Source organism: Cavia porcellus, unplaced genomic scaffold (genome assembly GCF_034190915.1).
Source record: "Cavia porcellus strain 051 isolate PalLab524CR breed Dunkin Hartley unplaced genomic scaffold, mCavPor4.1 scaffold_14, whole genome shotgun sequence".
In the NCBI taxonomy this organism is placed as follows: Eukaryota; Metazoa; Chordata; class Mammalia; order Rodentia; family Caviidae; genus Cavia; species Cavia porcellus.
The window spans coordinates 6,255,197-6,272,770 of record NW_026947497.1 but is presented as its reverse complement, the minus strand read 5'-3'; the positions used below and the strand labels follow the sequence as shown (position 1 = coordinate 6,272,770).

General features: G+C 37.7%; 1 protein-coding gene and 1 long non-coding RNA gene across 5 annotated transcripts in view; both read left to right on the top strand.

Annotated features, from left to right (window-relative positions):
• Tbck (TBC1 domain containing kinase) overlaps positions 1–17,574 on the top strand; it is a 193,713-nt gene that overhangs the window by 157,851 nt on the left and 18,288 nt on the right. The gene's annotated exons all lie outside the window — the stretch shown is intronic.
• Positions 4–17,574, top strand: LOC134478659 (uncharacterized). Its single transcript, XR_010051405.1, has 3 exons — positions 4–3,904; positions 7,723–7,766; positions 8,798–17,574. It is a non-coding gene; the product is annotated as an uncharacterized LOC134478659 (long non-coding RNA).

Below are 17,574 nucleotides of genomic sequence, written 5' to 3'. Positions count from 1 at the left end.
TCCTTTGCATGTGTGGCTTTGCAGGGTGGTGGTGCCGTACTCGGGTTTCTTCCTTTCTGTCCAAGGGGATTGTAGCAAAAACAGTGAACATTTCTGGGATTCCTCTTCATTCAAATAACTAAACAGCTCTCAAACTGAATGCTAGGAAGGTCTTCTCTGAAAGGTCCTAAGGTAATATTATATGCAGAGTCCTAAAATTGTCTTCAAACAACCCCAGAGTATGACAACATTTTCTTGGTTTGTGTTTCTGTGATATATGTTGCTGTTCTGGAAGGCGTGTGAATCCATCATTCAGCAACAAAGACCAACAGTGAGTGTACACATGGATACCTAACAGCCTAGATGAAACGTTTGCCATACTCAGCAGCAAACTTCTCTGTACTTTAATCTTCAAAACACTCACCACAACTTAAACTCTTTTATCAGAGTTGCAGGGCATCAAGTTTCTATTACCATAGTATTTTGAATACTGTGAAAAATAGAGACTTATGCATTCTTTTTTTAATTCATAGAATATTTATTGATTAGTAGAGCACATCATTATGCAAGTGAGATACAAAAATAAAACATGAACTTTGGGTCCAAGAAATTACTAATTGATTTTATTTTTTATTTTAATAAAAAAATGAAACAAAAATTCAAACTAAGATTGTTGGAGAGTAACAATGGTTAGTACATTGTGTATTATTATTTTTGAGATAGTTGCTCCCATTATAAGCTATAGGCATGAAAAATTGATCAAACAATTTAGGCACACACCTTTCTTTTCATTGAACTAATCTCAATTAGTAATATAACTATCTTAACTGTTGTGAGTGTGTGTTTATTTATTTTTCCTTTTCCTTTCTCCTTTTCTCCTTTCCCCCATCCCAGTTTCTCTTTCCTTTTGAACAGCTTTCTTCCACTTCACAGTATCTATTGTACATTTTGGATTCTGTTTACTTTTTCAGTTTCTTACACCAATACAATGTTTACACATGCAAGTCTGATTTATTTCACTTATGAATATGGTCTCAAGTTCCATCCATTTACCTATAAATGTCTCAAGTTTATCATTCTTTATAGCTGAGAAATACTCCATTGTATAAACATACCACATCTTTTTTATCCATTCCTTAGTTGATGAGCATTTAGATTGTTTCCAAGATTTAGCTATTACAAATTGTGCTACTACAAACATGGTGCACATATATCTCTGTGCTATGTTTTTCATTCATCTGGGAAAATACCCTAAAGGGTAATAGCTAAGTTGAATGGGATCTCTAATCTCAGTTTTTTGAGCAATCTTCACACTGAATTTTACAGTGGTTGCACCAGTCTACACTCCCACCAACAGTGGAAAAGCATTCCTTTTTCCCCACATCTCCTCCAGCATTTGTTATTGGTGATTTCTTGATTATAGCCATTCTTAGTGGGGTGAGATGGTATCTCAGTGTTGTTTTAATTTGCATGTCTCAGATGACCAATGATGTTGAACATTTTTTCATATATTTATTTTCCACTCGTATTTCTTCATCAAAAAAGTGTATATTCATCTCAGCTTCCCATTTTGGACTGAGTCTTTGAATTTGGGGAGTCTGATTTTTTTTTTCATTTCTTTTAGGTTCTAGATAGAAGTCCTTTGTCTGAGGGACAGTTGGCTAAAATTTTTTCCCATTCTGTGGATTGTGTTTTTACTCTGCTAATGATGTATTTTGATGTGCAAAAGCTTTTTAATAAAATGAGATTCCACTTCACTATTGGAAGTGTTTCCCATGCTGTTTGGGTTTTGTTCATGAAGTCTCTGCCTACCTCTATATCTTCGGGATTTTTACCTACTTTCTGTTCCAGTAGACTTAGTGTTTCTGTTTTAGTATTTAGCTCTTTGATCCATTTTGACTTTAGTGTATGGTGATAGACATGAGTCTAGTTTTAGTCTTTAGTCTTCAGCAAGCAGAGAGCCAGTTTTTCCAGCACCATTTAGTGAAGAAGCTGTCTTTCTTCCAGTGAACATGTTTGGTCCATGTGTCAAAGATAAAATGACTTGAGTGTCTTTGTAGTTGTTTCTGCATCTTCTAGCCTGTTCCACTGGTCTTTAGGTCTGTTTCTTTGCCATTACCATGCTGATTTTTATCACAGTACCTTCATAATTTCGAGTCAGGGATTGTGATGCTTCTACCTTGCCTTTGTTGTCCAGAATTGCCTTTGCTATTCTAGGTCTCTGTTGCTTCCAGATGAGTTTTAGGAAATTTTTTTCCAATTTTGTGGGGTATTTTGATTGGGATTGCATTGAATCTGTATAATAATTTGGGGAATATGGCTATTTTCTCTGTGTTGCTTCTTTCTATCCATGAGCAAAGGATAGCTTTCCATTTTCTGATATCCTCTTTGATCTTTTTCAAAGTACTTTAATTTTCAGTATATAAATCCTTTACTTCCTTTATTAGATTGACTCCAAGTATTTCATCTTATTGGAGGCTATTGTGAAAGGTATAGTTTCCCTAATTTCTCTCTCAGTGAGTTTCTTGTTTGTGTACAGGAATGCTCTTAATTTTTGAGTATTGACTTTGTTTCCAACTATACTACTGAATTTGGTTATTAGGAGTCAAATTAGGTTATTTGGCTAGGAGTGTTTTGGTGGAGTTTTTGGGGTCTTCTGTGTTGAGTAACCTGTCATCTGTGAATAATGATAGTTGAACTTCTTCCTTTCCTATCTTTATTCCTTTTATTTTTGTCTCTTGTCTATTTATTCTGGTTCATGTTTCCTGAATTATATTGAGTAGGAGCAGTGATAATGGACATCCTTGTCTTGTTCCTGATTTTAGTTTGAAAGCTTTCAATTTTTGTCCATTTAGTATGAAATTCACTGTAATATAGGCTAAGGTAAAGATCCTCCTTTCTGATTTTCTATAGGGTTTTCATCATTAATGAGTGCTAGACCTTATCAAAAGCTTTTTCTGCATTTATTGAGATGATCATGTGATTTTTGCCTTTGGCTGTATTGATATAATGTATTACATTTATTGATTTGCATATGTTGAACCAACCCTGCATTCCTGGGATGAATCCCACTTAGTCATGGTATATAATCTTCTTCATGACTTGCTGCATTTTATTTGCTAGCATCTTATTGAGGATTTTTTGCACCTGTGTTCATTAGGGGTATTGTCCTGTCGTTCTCTTTTTTTAGTTGGGTCCTTCTGGTTTCGATATCAGGAGACTTACGCATTCTAGCATCTTCTTTAATTGTCTCAACTACGTAATGAAGGCCTTCCAAGGCTGGAAATTGCTTAGCTTTTTGAAATCTTCTACAATGTATACCATTTGATTACATTAGAAGATAATGTTTCCTTCTCTCTGTTCATAGTACAGCCTATTTTCAAGAAATTATGGGCAAGTAAAAGTATGTGCACATTCATAAAGATATTTATAAAGGTCCTGCTTAGAATCAGTATGTTAGGATGTTATGGGGGTTTTTGAGATCTTCATTAATAGCAACCAATGAAAGAGTACTCTCTATGTTGCTGTGGGTAAGTTTTTAAGGAGATACAAAATATAATTATTTTTTGAGTTATTTTAGTATAAGAAATATAAATAATTATTTTATATAGAAATAAATGAGTAGTGACTACAGTCAGCCATAAGAGCCAAATGAATGACAGAAACAAAAATATTCATAAGCAAGGACATAATCTCTGAGTAGGAGAACCCAGAAAAGGGAAATACTCATGTTATTCTTATTTTTGTGCTCCCTGCCCTAGGCTTGACATTGAGAAGTACTCAGAAAATAATTACAGAAGAACAAGAGCAGGGTGGCAGACACCAGAGGCCCCAGTTCCCTGCTGTACCCTTCAGCACTGATCCACCAGGAAGTGCTTGGCAGAGCGTAAGCCTGTTGATTCACTGATCGTCTTACTATTACCCAGTCAGTGTTCTGAACTTGGGAGAAATTTTGGTGAACAAAAATGACAAAATCATTGCACCCCTGGAAATTGAATTTTAGTTGGAGTGATAAAAATATCTATAAAAGAGTCTTAAGTAGAAATAAGCGCTATTTTCAGTAATAATAAAATACAGAATGTTAAAATTTTAATAGAATATGCAAAGCCTTGAGAATAGGTAGTATTTCCATGCAGCCACGTGATGTGAAGTGATATCGCTATAAATGATAGACCGAGGAACACTTTAAATTGAAGGAAAAACAAGGTCGGAGACCCTCATGTGAACATACTTAGGATTTTTAGTAAAGAGATAGCAAAGTAGGAGATGGAGTCAAGTTACTGAAGAAGTTCAGGGATGATCCGAAATCGCTGCAGTGTGATTTTGGAATTATTAACATGCCCTCTGTCCCTAGTACCAATCAGTACTTCCTGACTCCTGAAAATCTGCTAGTAGGGGTCTACCCTGTTGGCTTAAGTAAGACTCTTTATGGAAGACACAGATGTACTTAGCGTCACTGTTGGTTGCAGTACCTGTTGGTTTAAAACAAGAGACATGCAGACTACATAAATTATGTGAACTAACTTGTAATAGCAGCTATCGCTGAGCTCTTACCCCATCAGAGCATGGCACAGTGGTAGTCCTGTGATGTGGATTCTGCTAACATCTCTATTTTGGCCACAGGGAAAATCTCGTCCTCTATTTACTGATGAAACCAAGCCTTAAGAGGTTAAGCAACTTGTCCAAGGCCATATAAGCGGCAAGTGGTGGAGCCAGCTACATGGTTCTCAGCTTTGTGCTACTTTCCGGAGGTCCATTTAGTCTCGGTACACACTGCTAAGCATGAACAAGATTGAGATGAATGACAATACGAATTAATGACTCAGTGAGACACACACTTACTTCCCCAGGGTGTTCATTCAGGTGCTGTGCACATTCCTTTAAATCACAGCTATTACCCTCATGTGAAGAGGGTTTCACAAGGGTCCTTTCCTTCAATGGTGGCTTAATTTACGAGGTGTAATCCATACGGATTTTATTAGGCTTTTCCTGAAACTATTAAATGCCAACATCTTAAAACTTATTAAAGCCTATTGAAATCCTATAATATTTTAATGTATCTTTGTTGAGCAACTCTTAATTCTACCCAAAGTTATATCTAGGAATTATGTGACTACCAGTCTGTTTAAGTTGTCACTAAATATTTAGTATTAGTGTTATCTTAAAAATAATTTCGTTCCTGCCTTGCCACAAAAACTAGTCATAGACAGTATGGCAGTACCTATACTACTTTTTTCTTTTCCAAAGAAAGTAAGCTCTTTTTAAAATAATGTTTATAATATTTTCCAAATTGCTAATTTTTCCCTGTATTCATTTATCTTCTACTTTATGTCATTCAAAGGTTTATCCAACAAAGTTCTTCCTATAGGTGAAAAATGTATCTTCATAGTGAAAATTTTGTTTTTCTACGTTGTGCTTTCAGGAGACTAAATATCTAAAATTAAGTTTTTGCTCATCTTTTTTCACCTTTGTAAAATAACTGAGAGGTCTTTTTGTGAGAGTGCACAGGTCGAGCAATCTTAACCTTAGGCAAAATAAGCTGGTTTATATCAAAGAATTTAAGGGACAGCTTTGCCAAGCCCCAGAGCCTTCTCATGACTGATGCCTGCCATTCAGCATTTGGTGTTTCTGTAATTTGGTGTATGGTATGAATATCCAGGTTAAAATACAAGTAACCTGCAAGAGATCAATTCTAACCTGTTGTATATTGTTGGTAAGAGGCATCGGATTAGAGAACTACGCCACCCTGATGGAGATCAGAGCCGTTGAGAGTATAGAAATAGAGCTGAAGTATTTGAAGATATATTTCATCCATTTAATAATAAAAACATGGGGCTGGAGGTTTAGCTCAACGGCATAAGCACCTGCCTTGCAAGCAGGCAGTCGTGAGTTCGATCCCTGGTACCGATAAAAAGGAAAAAGACAAAAAATAAATAAATAATAATAATAAAAACGTAATCCTGAAACATTGGGATGAGAAAGGATCCTGAAATAGTAGAGAAGGCTTAGGTAGAGATTTAGTCAAACTTGTTCTCCAGTACAATGTTACGGAAATTCGGGGGCCAGGGATTTGGCTCAATAGTTATAAATATTTAAATATTAAATTTCCTGTAGTTTACATTAAGAGTGACTTGAATTATGTAAATGTGAGTCCAACTGGTGTTATCTAGAAACAGAAATACTTTGAAGGAATGTTAATCTCATTTGCTTCAAGTCTAGGCTGAGCTTTTGCAGCTTTATTTGTAGCTCTTACCTTAAAAAAAAAAAAAAAAAAGATATACACCAAAAGCAGGTATTCGTGGTGATACACACCTGGAGTCCCAGCTGCTCAGGAGCTGAGGTGGGAGAACTCTGGTTCAAGGCTGGTCCTGGGTTCAGTGCCCAGTAACTAACCCACACAAAACAAAACATGTTGAATTTCAGATTTTTTGGTCTTTTTGAGACAGAGTTTCACTATGTAATTCAGGCTGGCTTACAACTCACTGTGTAGCCCAGGCTGGCCTCATAATCTTGATGATCCTCCTGCCTCAGCCTGCCAAGTGCTGAGATTGTAGGTGTATGCCACTATGTCTGGTTGAATTTCAGATTTTTGAAGCAGGGGTCCTCAAGCTGTATTTTTATTCCATATTAGAGATTTAATTATAATTCCTGCTGACTTCATTGTTTTCTTTTCAATTCTGAGCATGTCATCAAATATCCTAATTTCTTTTGAACACTGAAAAGTTAGAAATTAGTTTTTAGTAGTTACCATTGCTACTTTTGCCAAAACCAAACAAAATTACAGTGGGCATTGTTGAAATTACACTGAAAGACTCATTCATCACATAAATACTTTGGCTTATTTCCTTTGTAGTCTCTAAACTGGGTATTGTGAAGCTATATGTTTGTAGGTTCTTTCTTTTATACAGTGCCTGCCATTGGGTAGGTCTCTCAGTATATAATGTGGTAAGTGTAGAGCTTTGTGGAGCTATCTGTGCTTATGCAGACATGCAGTGGCTTTTTTAGATGCAAAGGTGACCTCAGTGAATTTCCATTTTTGTCTTTAATATAAAGGAATCAATGAAGTGACAATTATAACCCTTAAATGTTAATTGCTGCATGTTTATCTGCAGTGCTGTCCTTGGTGTAAAATCTAGAGGTAACTTTATTCCACAGCAGGAAAATGAAGCAAAACCAGTCCTTAGAACAGTGGTTGGTGAACCTGTGGCATGAGTGATGCCTGTTTTTGTTTTAAGGCAAAAGATGTTAATATATGAGTCGTTTTTCTAACCCTAACCCTCAGGATTCTGGAATAATTGCAGTGTTGGCACCCTGCAATAGATAAGTGGGCTCGAGGTGACAGTGTGGCCACTCGGTTCACTGTTACTGCTCTAGCACATAGAGAAAGACCTTCTCCCACTACATTTTCTGAGTTTTGTTTACCAGATTTAATTCAGGAATGAGCACAGTCAGTCTGGGTCATGTGAAGCCACCAAATGTCAGAAATGTCTCCTATTTCACTATTTTTCTAACTTAAAATATACAAACATCTGTTTTGCTTCTTTTTCAAATACCTAATATGCACAATATTTTCTTATGACTCAAAAGATAAAAAATTTGATTCAATTCCATACCTTAATCTGCTTGCAAGTTGCCTTACAGTGTCTGTCACATGAAGATTTATTTTGCAACCAGTGAAAGTTAAAAATATTACCCAGGAAAAAAGATCCATAAATGACCAGTATTGTCTTCTTCATTCTCCAGCTTATTTAGGCCAGGAAGCCCGGGCAGCATAAACATACTGATAGGTACGTAGGCCCGTCTGCCATTCACCAGCAGTGCAGCCACGCAGAGACCTGTCGTCCAGCATCCCTGCTCACGTGGCATCTTTCAGGCTAGAAGTTTCATGACATTCTTCAGGTGACTTAGAGGAAGTTTTAAAAAAAGTTATCTTCAAAGGCACATAACAAATATAGATGATACCGAATCCACAACATAATGCAGATGCTCATGTGTGCATTTTAGATACAGCTAGTGTATCCTGGATGTTTACATACAAATGGATTTTTTTAAAGTTTTTCTTCAAATAAGGTACTTCTAATTTTCTAAAATGTGGCCAGACTAATCCTATTTCAGAGGCGCTGGGACCTGATTTTACGGTGGTAAGCTTAACACATTCTGCATTCTGCATCCTGCCCTTTGATGTTTGAAAGAGAGAACTGATTGGCTCAGCTCTCATCCCCCGTTCACTTCCTGTCCCTTCCCCACTGCCTGTCAGCCAGGGCTATTGCAGGGTTATCTGATGCCAACAGGCCAGACACGCCCTCCCCACCAGCAGTGGTTGGAGGTCTTCCAAACAAAGGGGTGGCAGGGACACATAAACATGTCTGCTACCCCGTGGGTAGGATGGGCTTGCATTGCTGCTGCTACCATGAAAGTGCTGCAAAGGAAAGGTGTTCACAGTTGATAAATGCTCTGATAAACAGACTCTCTCTGGCCGCTAATTCAGATGAACAGATGAACATACATTTGCTGAGAATCAATGAGTTGTGAGATTCCTACTTTGTGTTATAATTATTGTTTTAAGTTATTGCCTCCACTGAAAATAAAAGTACTCATTAAATAAGAATTATATGCTTCAGGGTAATTATATGCTTAGCATAAAATCATAATTGCTTATGAAAACTGCTCTTGAAATTATTGAATAATTATATTTAAGAAACTAATGCTGAAGTACAAGTTAGTCTGCCCGTGATTATAAATCTCTACCCATTCTAAAAGACTAAAACAATGCCTTAAAAATTCTAATGTTGCTTCTATTTCTCTTTGCATTTTCCAGAATTATTTACGGTTCTCCCATTACTAATACCAACTGTATTTCTTTAAATAAAAAATAGTGAAGCAGCAACTGAATAGCATATTTTAAATGTAAGAAATATGTCAATGTCCACCATCAGTCTTTTGTTTTGTTTTGTTTTGTTTTGTTTGTTTTTCACGTTGCTGGGAATAGAACCTAGGGCCTCACGCCTGCTGTCCATGCTGCCACTGTCACTCTTGAGAGCAGGTGTCTGAAATTCGTCCTCTCTATTAATGAGTCACAGGGAGGGAGGGAGGTGTAAAAAGATAGTATAAAAGAAGACAGATGTACAAACTGGTGCAAATGAAAAACTATCGTTTCAGTAAGGAGGACTCTCTGCCCTTTTGGAGGGAAATGTTGCTGGTCATAATCTTTTAAAACTATTGAGTCTGACATTTTTTTAAAATAAACTGTAAGTGACAGTTTGAGGGGTCTATCTGTTGAACACGTGAGCATCTCTTTCAAGTGAACTGTTAAGAGAGAGAAGCAATGTCGCCTTGCTGTCCTGTAACTGGCCCGTAGGCTCACTCCCTGACTAGCCTGCATTCGCAGCGCTGCCTGAATGCAAAGCTAACGCGCTGCCTTCTGCTTGGGACACTTCCTTTCGTTGCTCTTGGGGTAAAGATCAGTGTCTTCACCATGCAGGCCCTGCGTGTCCTGCCCGGGCCTTGATTTCCAGCTCCTCTGACGGAGTAGCCGGCCGTCATTTCTCTTTACTGGCTGTGTACCTCTCTACAGGAAGTCCCAAATTTCTCCCTAAAACCTCTATTCATCCAGTACTCCATGGCACTTCCATTCTGCCCCTTTTACTCTTTAAAATTTATTGCGGCTGGGGTCGGGGATTTAGCTCAGCAGCATAAGCGCTCGCCTGGCAAGCGCAAGGTCATGAGTTGGGTCCCTGGTACCCAAAAAAAAAATTTATTGTGGCTATCAGTGAAAACTTTCCTTGTCCTCCCCTAATCAATACTGGTATAACCCTTAAAACCTCATATACAAATGTTATATTTACTTGAAGTTATTTAATTAATGACTAATATTTTAGAAGATCTTTCTGTGGATCCTATACAGTCATTTTTATTGGGAGTTTGGCCAGGTCCCCCATCTCCTAAAATGAGTGTATGGCAAAGGTTTAAATAGAAGAGACAGGTAATATGGTTTGTGAGTCCAGGAAGTCAGAACGCTCCTGGAGCTAAGACAGAGACTTCTCTGGACATCCCGTGTTTATTGGATTTCAAACAGTGGTGGGGTGAGGGAGAGTGAAGGGACACCGAGCAAGGCCCTGTGAGACAAAGGATCCAGACATTCTGAGCAGTCACTCTGGCTCTCGCTAATTGGGAGACCCATTTTCCCTTTCCCTCTGAACTAGGGACTAAGAGCCAGTGTCCTGGCTGCCTCCGCTGTGGTTTCATCATCTCGTCTTCAGAGAACCATGGTCCACATCTTAACCCTGGCACAGCCAGGTGCCCAGCACATCTTTAAATTTCCAGACCCTCTGTTTTCATTCATCCAACTGTACCAGAGATTAACCCAAGGCCTTGCACATGCTAACCAGTGTGCTGCACTGAGATACATCCCCAGCCCTTTTTATTTTGAGACAAGGTCTTGCTAAGTTGCCCATGCTAGCCTCGAACTTGTAATCCTTTTTCTCAACCTCTCAGGTAGCTAGAATTTTGGGCATGTGCCACCTCTCCTGGATCAGCTGTGGTTTTTAGTTATTTATCAGAATGTATCTTTTTCTTTTGTAAAATTTTATTTAAAGTGAAAAAAAGCAAAACAGAAAAAAGGGTAGTAATAATACAGAACTTCAAATAAATAAACACTAAGAATCACTAGTTGATAAATTATATACTGTCATCTTAAAAAGGTAGTTGTTCAAGTTACAAAAGTAAAGCGTACAAAGTGGACATTCAAACAGTGAGACTGCAAACAGTTCTGCTCAATGACCCAACAAAAACTTAGTAATATGGTCATCTATCTTACACACTTAAACATACATGCAGTTATAGCCTTTAGATCACTTTCTTTTCCTCTTTTTTACAATAGCAATTACACATTTTGGGTTTTATTACTCCTACAGTTCTTATTACTTTTTACATTAGAGACACAATGTGATATTTATAAATATGATTATTTATTTGACTTATGAGAATAGTCTCCAGTTGCCTCCATTTACCTATGAAGGCCTCAAGATCATCCTTTTTATAGCTGAGTAATATTCCACTGTATAAAAATACCACATCCTCTTCATCCACTCTACAGTTCATAGGCATTTTGGTTGTTTCCAAGATTTAACTATTGGAAATTATGCTGCTATGAACATGGGGGTACGTATATCACTGTGACATGACCTTTTCAGTTTTTCTGGGAAAATACCCAGGAGGGGAATACCTGGGTTGAATGGAACTTCTGGTGCTAGTCTTCTGAAAAATCTCCATATTGACTTCCATAGTGGCTACACCAGTCTACACTCCCACTAACAGTGGAGTAGTGTTCCTCCCCCCCCCCCCCCGCAACCTCGCCAACATTTGTTATTAGTTGATTTCTTGATGGCAGCCATTCTCTCCAGAGTGAGATGAAATCTCAGTGTTGTTTTAATTTGCATTTCTCGAATGACCAGTGATGGTGAACATTTCTTCATGTATTTATTTACCATTTGTATATCTTCATCTGAGAACTGTGTGTTCATCTCAGATGCCCATTTTTGGAGAGGGTCTTTGAATTTGGGGAGCTTGATGTTTTTCAATTCTTTATATGTTCTGGATATAAGTCCTTTGTCTGAGGGATTACTGGCTATAATTCTTTCCCATTCTTTGGATTTTCTTTTCACTCTGTTGGTGATTTCTTTTGAAGTGCTGAAACTTTTCAATAATATGAGATCCCAGTTGTTGATTCTTTGAGGTGTTTCTTGTGCGGTTTACATTTAGTTCATGAATTCTCTGCCTACCCCTATGTCTCCAAGGCTTCTACCTACCTTGTTTTCCAGTAGATTTAGTGTTTCTATTTTAATATTTAGGTCTTTGATCCATTTAGCTTTTACTTTTGTGCATGATGATATGCTTAGATCTAGTTTCAGTCTTCAGCAGTGGAAAGCCAATTTTTCCAACACCATTTATCAAACATGTTTCTTCCAGTGAACATGTTTAGCCCCTTTGTCAAATATCAGGTGGCTGGGTGTCTTTGTAGCTGTGTTTGCATCTTCTAATCTGTTCCATTGATCTGCAGGTCTATTTCTTTGCCAGTACCATGCTGATTTTATCACTGTAGCTTTGTAGTATAGTTTCAAGTCAGAAATTGAGATGCCTCCTTCCTTGCCTTTATTGCCCAGAATTGCTTTTGCTATTCTAGGTTTCTTCTGTTTCTAAATGAATTTTAGGGGTGTTTTCTCTAGATCTGAGAGGTATGTTAATGGTATTTTGATTGGAATTGCATTAAATCTGTGTAAGAGTTTTGGGAGTATGGCCATTTTCATAGTGTTGGTTCTTCCTAGCCAAGAACAAGGAATATCCTTCCATTTTCTAATATCCTCTTCCATATCCTCTTCTAATATCCTCTCCTTTTTTAGCATAGCATAATTTTCAGCATATAGGTCTTTTACATTCTTAGTTAGGTTGATTCCTAAGTATTTCATTTTTTTAGATGCTATTATGAAAGGTGATATTACCATAATTTCTCTCTCGGTGAGTGTTTTATTTGTGTACAGGAATGCTATTGATTTTTGAGAATTGAATTTGTATTCAGCGACACTGCTGAATTTGTTTATTACCTCTGGTAGTCTTTTAATGGATTTTTTGGGTCTTGTATATAGAATATCATGTCATCTGTAAATAGTGATAGTTAACTTCTTCCTTAGCTATCTTTATTCCTTTTATTTCTCTCTCTTGTCTGATTGCCCTGGCTAGTATTTCCAGAACTATGCTGAATAGGAGTGGTGATAGTGGGCATCCTTGTCTTGTTCCTGATTTAAAGTGAAAGCTTTCAGTTTTTGTCCATTTAGTATAATGTTGGCTGTTGGTTTGTCATAGATGGCCTGTATAAGATTGAGGTAGACACCATGTAGTCTATGTTTCTGAAGGGATTTTATCATGAACATGTGTTGAACTTTATCAAAAGCTTTTTCTTCATCTATTGAGATGATTATATGGTTTTGGGTTTTGGCTCTGTTGCTGTGGTGTATTACATTTATTGCTTTGCATATGTAAACCATCCTGCATTCCTGGAATGAATCCTACTTGGTCATGATGAATAGTTTTCTTGATGATTTGCTGCATTCTATTGCCAGTATTTTATTGAAAATCTCTGCATCAGTGTTCATTAGTGAGGTTGACCTATAGTTCTTTTTGGTTGGGTCTTTCTCTGGATTTGTTATCAGAGTAATACTTGCCTCCAGGAATGATTTATAGAGGATGGCTTCCTTTTCAATTTCATTGAAGAGTTTAAGGAGTATTGGCATCGTATCTTCTCTAAATTTCTTATAGAATTCAGCCGTAAATCCATCAGGACCTGGGTGTTTCTTTGTTGGTAAGTTTTTAATTATGTTTTCAATTTCAATAGCTGATATTGGGTTATTCAAAATTGCTTTATCTTCTTGGTTGAGTTTTGGTAGTTCATATGTTTCTAGAAATCTGTCAATTTCCTCTGTATTTTCCACTGAATGTGAGTAGATATTTTCAAAGTAGGTATTCATGTTCTTTTGAATTTCCATGGGGTCTGTAGTAATTTCCCCTTTTCAGTCCTTGTTGCATGAATTTGGGTTTTTTCTTTCTTTATAAGGTTAACTAGAGGTTTGTCAATTTTGTTTATTCTCTCAAAAAAAACAGCTTTTTGATTCATTAATACTTTGTGGGGTTTTTTTAGTTTCAATTACATTGATTTTAGCTCTAATATTTACAACTTCCTCTCTTCTGTGAGCTTTGGGTTTGACTTGCTCTTCTTTATCTAGAAGCTTGAGATGCAGCATTATTAGGTTGTTCATTTGTGCTCATTCTGTTTTCTTGATATGACAATTTATTGCTATATATTTCCCTCTTAAGACCACTTTCATTGCATCCCACAGATGGCAGTACATTGTTTCTGCATTTTCATTGAATTGTAGGTATTGCTTTATTTCTTCTTTAATTTAATCTGCAGCCCACTGGTTGTTTAAAAGGTTGTTATTTAATTTTCATGATTTATACAGGTTTTGCAATTTCTTTTGCCATTAATTTGCAATTTCAGTGCACTATGATGAGATATTATGCATGGATAATTTAAATACCTTTGCAGTTACTTAACAATGTTTTGTGGGATAATAGATGGTCTATTTTGTAGAATGTCCCATGTGCAGCTGAGAAGAATGTGTATTCTGGTGTGGTTGGGTGAAATACTCTGTAAACATTGACTAAGTCCAATTGCTCACAGGTATGATTGAGTTCTATTATTTCTTTGCTGACTTTTTGTCTAGTTGATCTATCTCTTTGTGACAATGAGGTATAATTGTGTTCTTGTGTATTTGGTTTTTCATGTCCATTAGTATCTGTCTTATATAGTTGGGTGCTTCTGTATTTGGTGCATATATATTTATAATTGTTAGTTCTTCTTGAATTTTTCCACTAACAAGTATGTAGTGACCTTCTTTATCTCTTTTGATCATTTAGTTCACATTATGTGCAAATAGAATAGTTATCCCTGCTTTTATCTGGGTTCCCACTGTATGGAATACTGTTTTCCATCCTTTGACTTTTAATCTATGAGTTTCATTTTGGGTCAGATGTTTTTCTTGTATACAGTATATTATGGGATCCTGTTTCTTGATCCATTCTGTCAACCTATTTATTTTGATAGGTGAATTGAGGCCATTTACATTTATAGATATAGCTGATATGCACTGGCTCGACCTTGCCATGCTATATTCCAGTTGTTTGCTTTCTGCTTTTCCCCTTTGTTTAATTGCTTGTCCTGCCTAGAGGTTTCTTTCTGTTGTTGTTCTGGAGATCATGGTCATTTTTATCTCTGTCTACTATATCTTTCAACACTCTTTCTAGGATTGGTTTGATGGACATGAATTTCTTCAGTAGTTCTTTGTCATGGAGGTATCTTGTTTCTCCATTTTTCAAATGCAAATTTGAATGAAAGTTTTTCTGGGTACACCAGTCTGGGTTGAAAGTTGTTTTCTTTCAGGACTTAAAATATCTCACTCCAAGCTCGTCTTGACTTGAGGGTTTGTGCTGAAAAATCTGCTGTGATTCGAATAAGCTTTCCTTGATAGGTGAGTTGTGTCTTTTCTCTAACAGCTTTTAGTGTTCTGTATTTATGCTGTATGTCTGGGATCTTAATTATTATATGTCTGGGTGAAGATTTACATTGATTGTGATTGTTTGGTGTTCTATATGCCTCACTTGTCTGCATATCAGATTTTTCCCCATGTTTGAGAAATTTTCTGCTATTAACTTCTGTGAATATTTTAGTTATGTTATTTGCATTGACTCCTGCATCTTCACTGATGCTTATTATTCTTATATTTTTTTCTCTTGGCATCATCGTGAAGCTGCTGTATTGTCATTTCATGCTGCTTTGTTGTTTTTATAATTTCTACCCTTTCGTGATCACTATCTGTGATCCTGTCCTCAAGGTCTGAAATTCTATCCTCAGCTTCATTTAAATGGTTTTGCCAGCTTTCAATAGAATTTTTTTGTTTCTTGAATATCTCTTTGACTTTATTTCATGAATTCTGCTTGTTTTCTATATTCATTCAAGATTTCAGTCAGTTTCCCATGCTCCTGTATTTTTTTTATCTATTTCTTCCCTACCTATGTTGAGCAACTTATTTACTAAGGTTGTTATTTCTCTCTTTACATGAGAAATTACTTCTAATTTGTCTTCCTCTATAGCCTGATGGAGTTGTTTTTTTATTTCACTTGCTATCTTTTCAGAGATTTCCGGTGTGTTACTTTTGAAGTTCTCTATTTCAGTGTCTCCTGTACTTCTGGTGGACAAGATGTTTGAGATTTTATTTTGCTTTTTTGTTTTGCCATTTTCCCCTTTTGGGTTAATATTTGCTCCTTCAGTACTACTAGTGTAACTGATGGTAGTGTGTATCTTGGTGTACTTTAAGGTTGATGTTTGTGCAATTGCTGGGTCCCACAATGAAGGGAGGGCCAGTCACCTAAATTCCCCCTGCAGGGCCTGTTGGATGAATTTTATGTTCTTCCTAGGCTTACAAGCCCAGGAGTACTGATGGAAATCAACCCTTAGTTCCTGCTGTTATTATGTCTTCAGGTTGTTCAGAGTCACCAGATCTTCCTGTTTATAGTGTTTGTCTTGGCTGGGACCCTACTGTGTCTCTGGGTACCCCACCAGCCCCCTTAATTTCCTCCAGATTGATAAAGGCCTTGTTGGCACCCTCATCAATGTACCTGATGTTCTCTGTGTGGAGGAAAGATTCACCCATCCACTTGCCAAGCTTGCCTGTGGCCTACTTCTGGAAAGGGCTTTTCTCTTGCTCCTGTTTACCCACCAAAGGTGGCAAACTCCATTCCTATTTTAGGGGCAAACTCACCTTCCTGATGGAAACCTGCTGAATTCTTCTTACTGAGTCTCCCCTCAAAACTGCATGATTAATCCACTGCAGTCCAAGGTTCTGGGGGTGCGGGGGGACCACAGATCAACAGCAATACTAGGTCTAGGAGGTAGAGGGTCCCTGATGGCAGTGGTGGGACTGTGGGGGCACACATCCCTGGTTGGATTTCCTAGGTCCTGAGGTGGGTGGCCAGGACTGTGGACAGGAGGGGCTCAGTTCTGGCCCAGCCCCGTGTGTGCCGCTGGCTGGAGTTCCCGGGTCCCGCAAGGTCATTTGCAGAGATGGTGGGAGTCGCAGGAGGGGCTCAGGTCTAGCAAAGCCTCATGTGTGCCGCTGGCTGGAGTTCTTGGGTTCCGTGAGTTCCCATATCTGTTTCTTTAAGATCTTATGTCTAAATATTTCAAGTAAATGGATGCCTTTGACACATTCACAGTGGGGCCATAATTCGTATGTCCTGCTGCCAGGCAGCTCGGAACCACCAGTGATACATGCATGACTATTCCATTGGGCAGTTTGTACCACCCACTGAGACTGTCCCATGCCACCAAATGGGACATCATGCGCATGCCACTCATGGTGCAAGCCACTGGGGAATGTATGGATTCCTGAATTAAAACTAATAGTCAGTTGAACTATCATAGTCCTTCTGAAATGCAAAAACAGTGAAACATTCACCCCCTCTGGAGACCATAAAATTAGAAGTAATGGAAATATTAGCTATGTTTACTGGAGAAGCTAACCAACAACCGAAGTGTTGCCAGCTAGTGCTCATAATCTGCAACACTTCTGCGTAGAGTCCATTTAGCAGCCTCTTGACCAAAATGAGCAGGCCTTGCAGTATCAAATTAGACCTGAGATTATCCTCTACCCTGTATTGCCTTCAGTGCTTTAAGTCCAGGAGAAGCAACTGGAGAGCATGGATATTGTGCAGCCTGTGTGATGACTGTCACTCAGCTACCTCAGGATTATTCATAATCCTTCACTTAATGAGGATGGACATCTTTGCATCTCTGGTTAGTCTCATTTCTTTCTCCTTCACCCACCCAACCCCAAGAGCCTTACTTTATTATGAGCATGGATGGTTAGTTTTAGCCTCTGGGCATCAGTTACCTCTGTTTCTATCAGACATTCTTCTCTGTACCAAAAGAAAGAAAGAAAAAAAATATATATATATATATGAATGAAGGTTTTCCTTAAACCATCT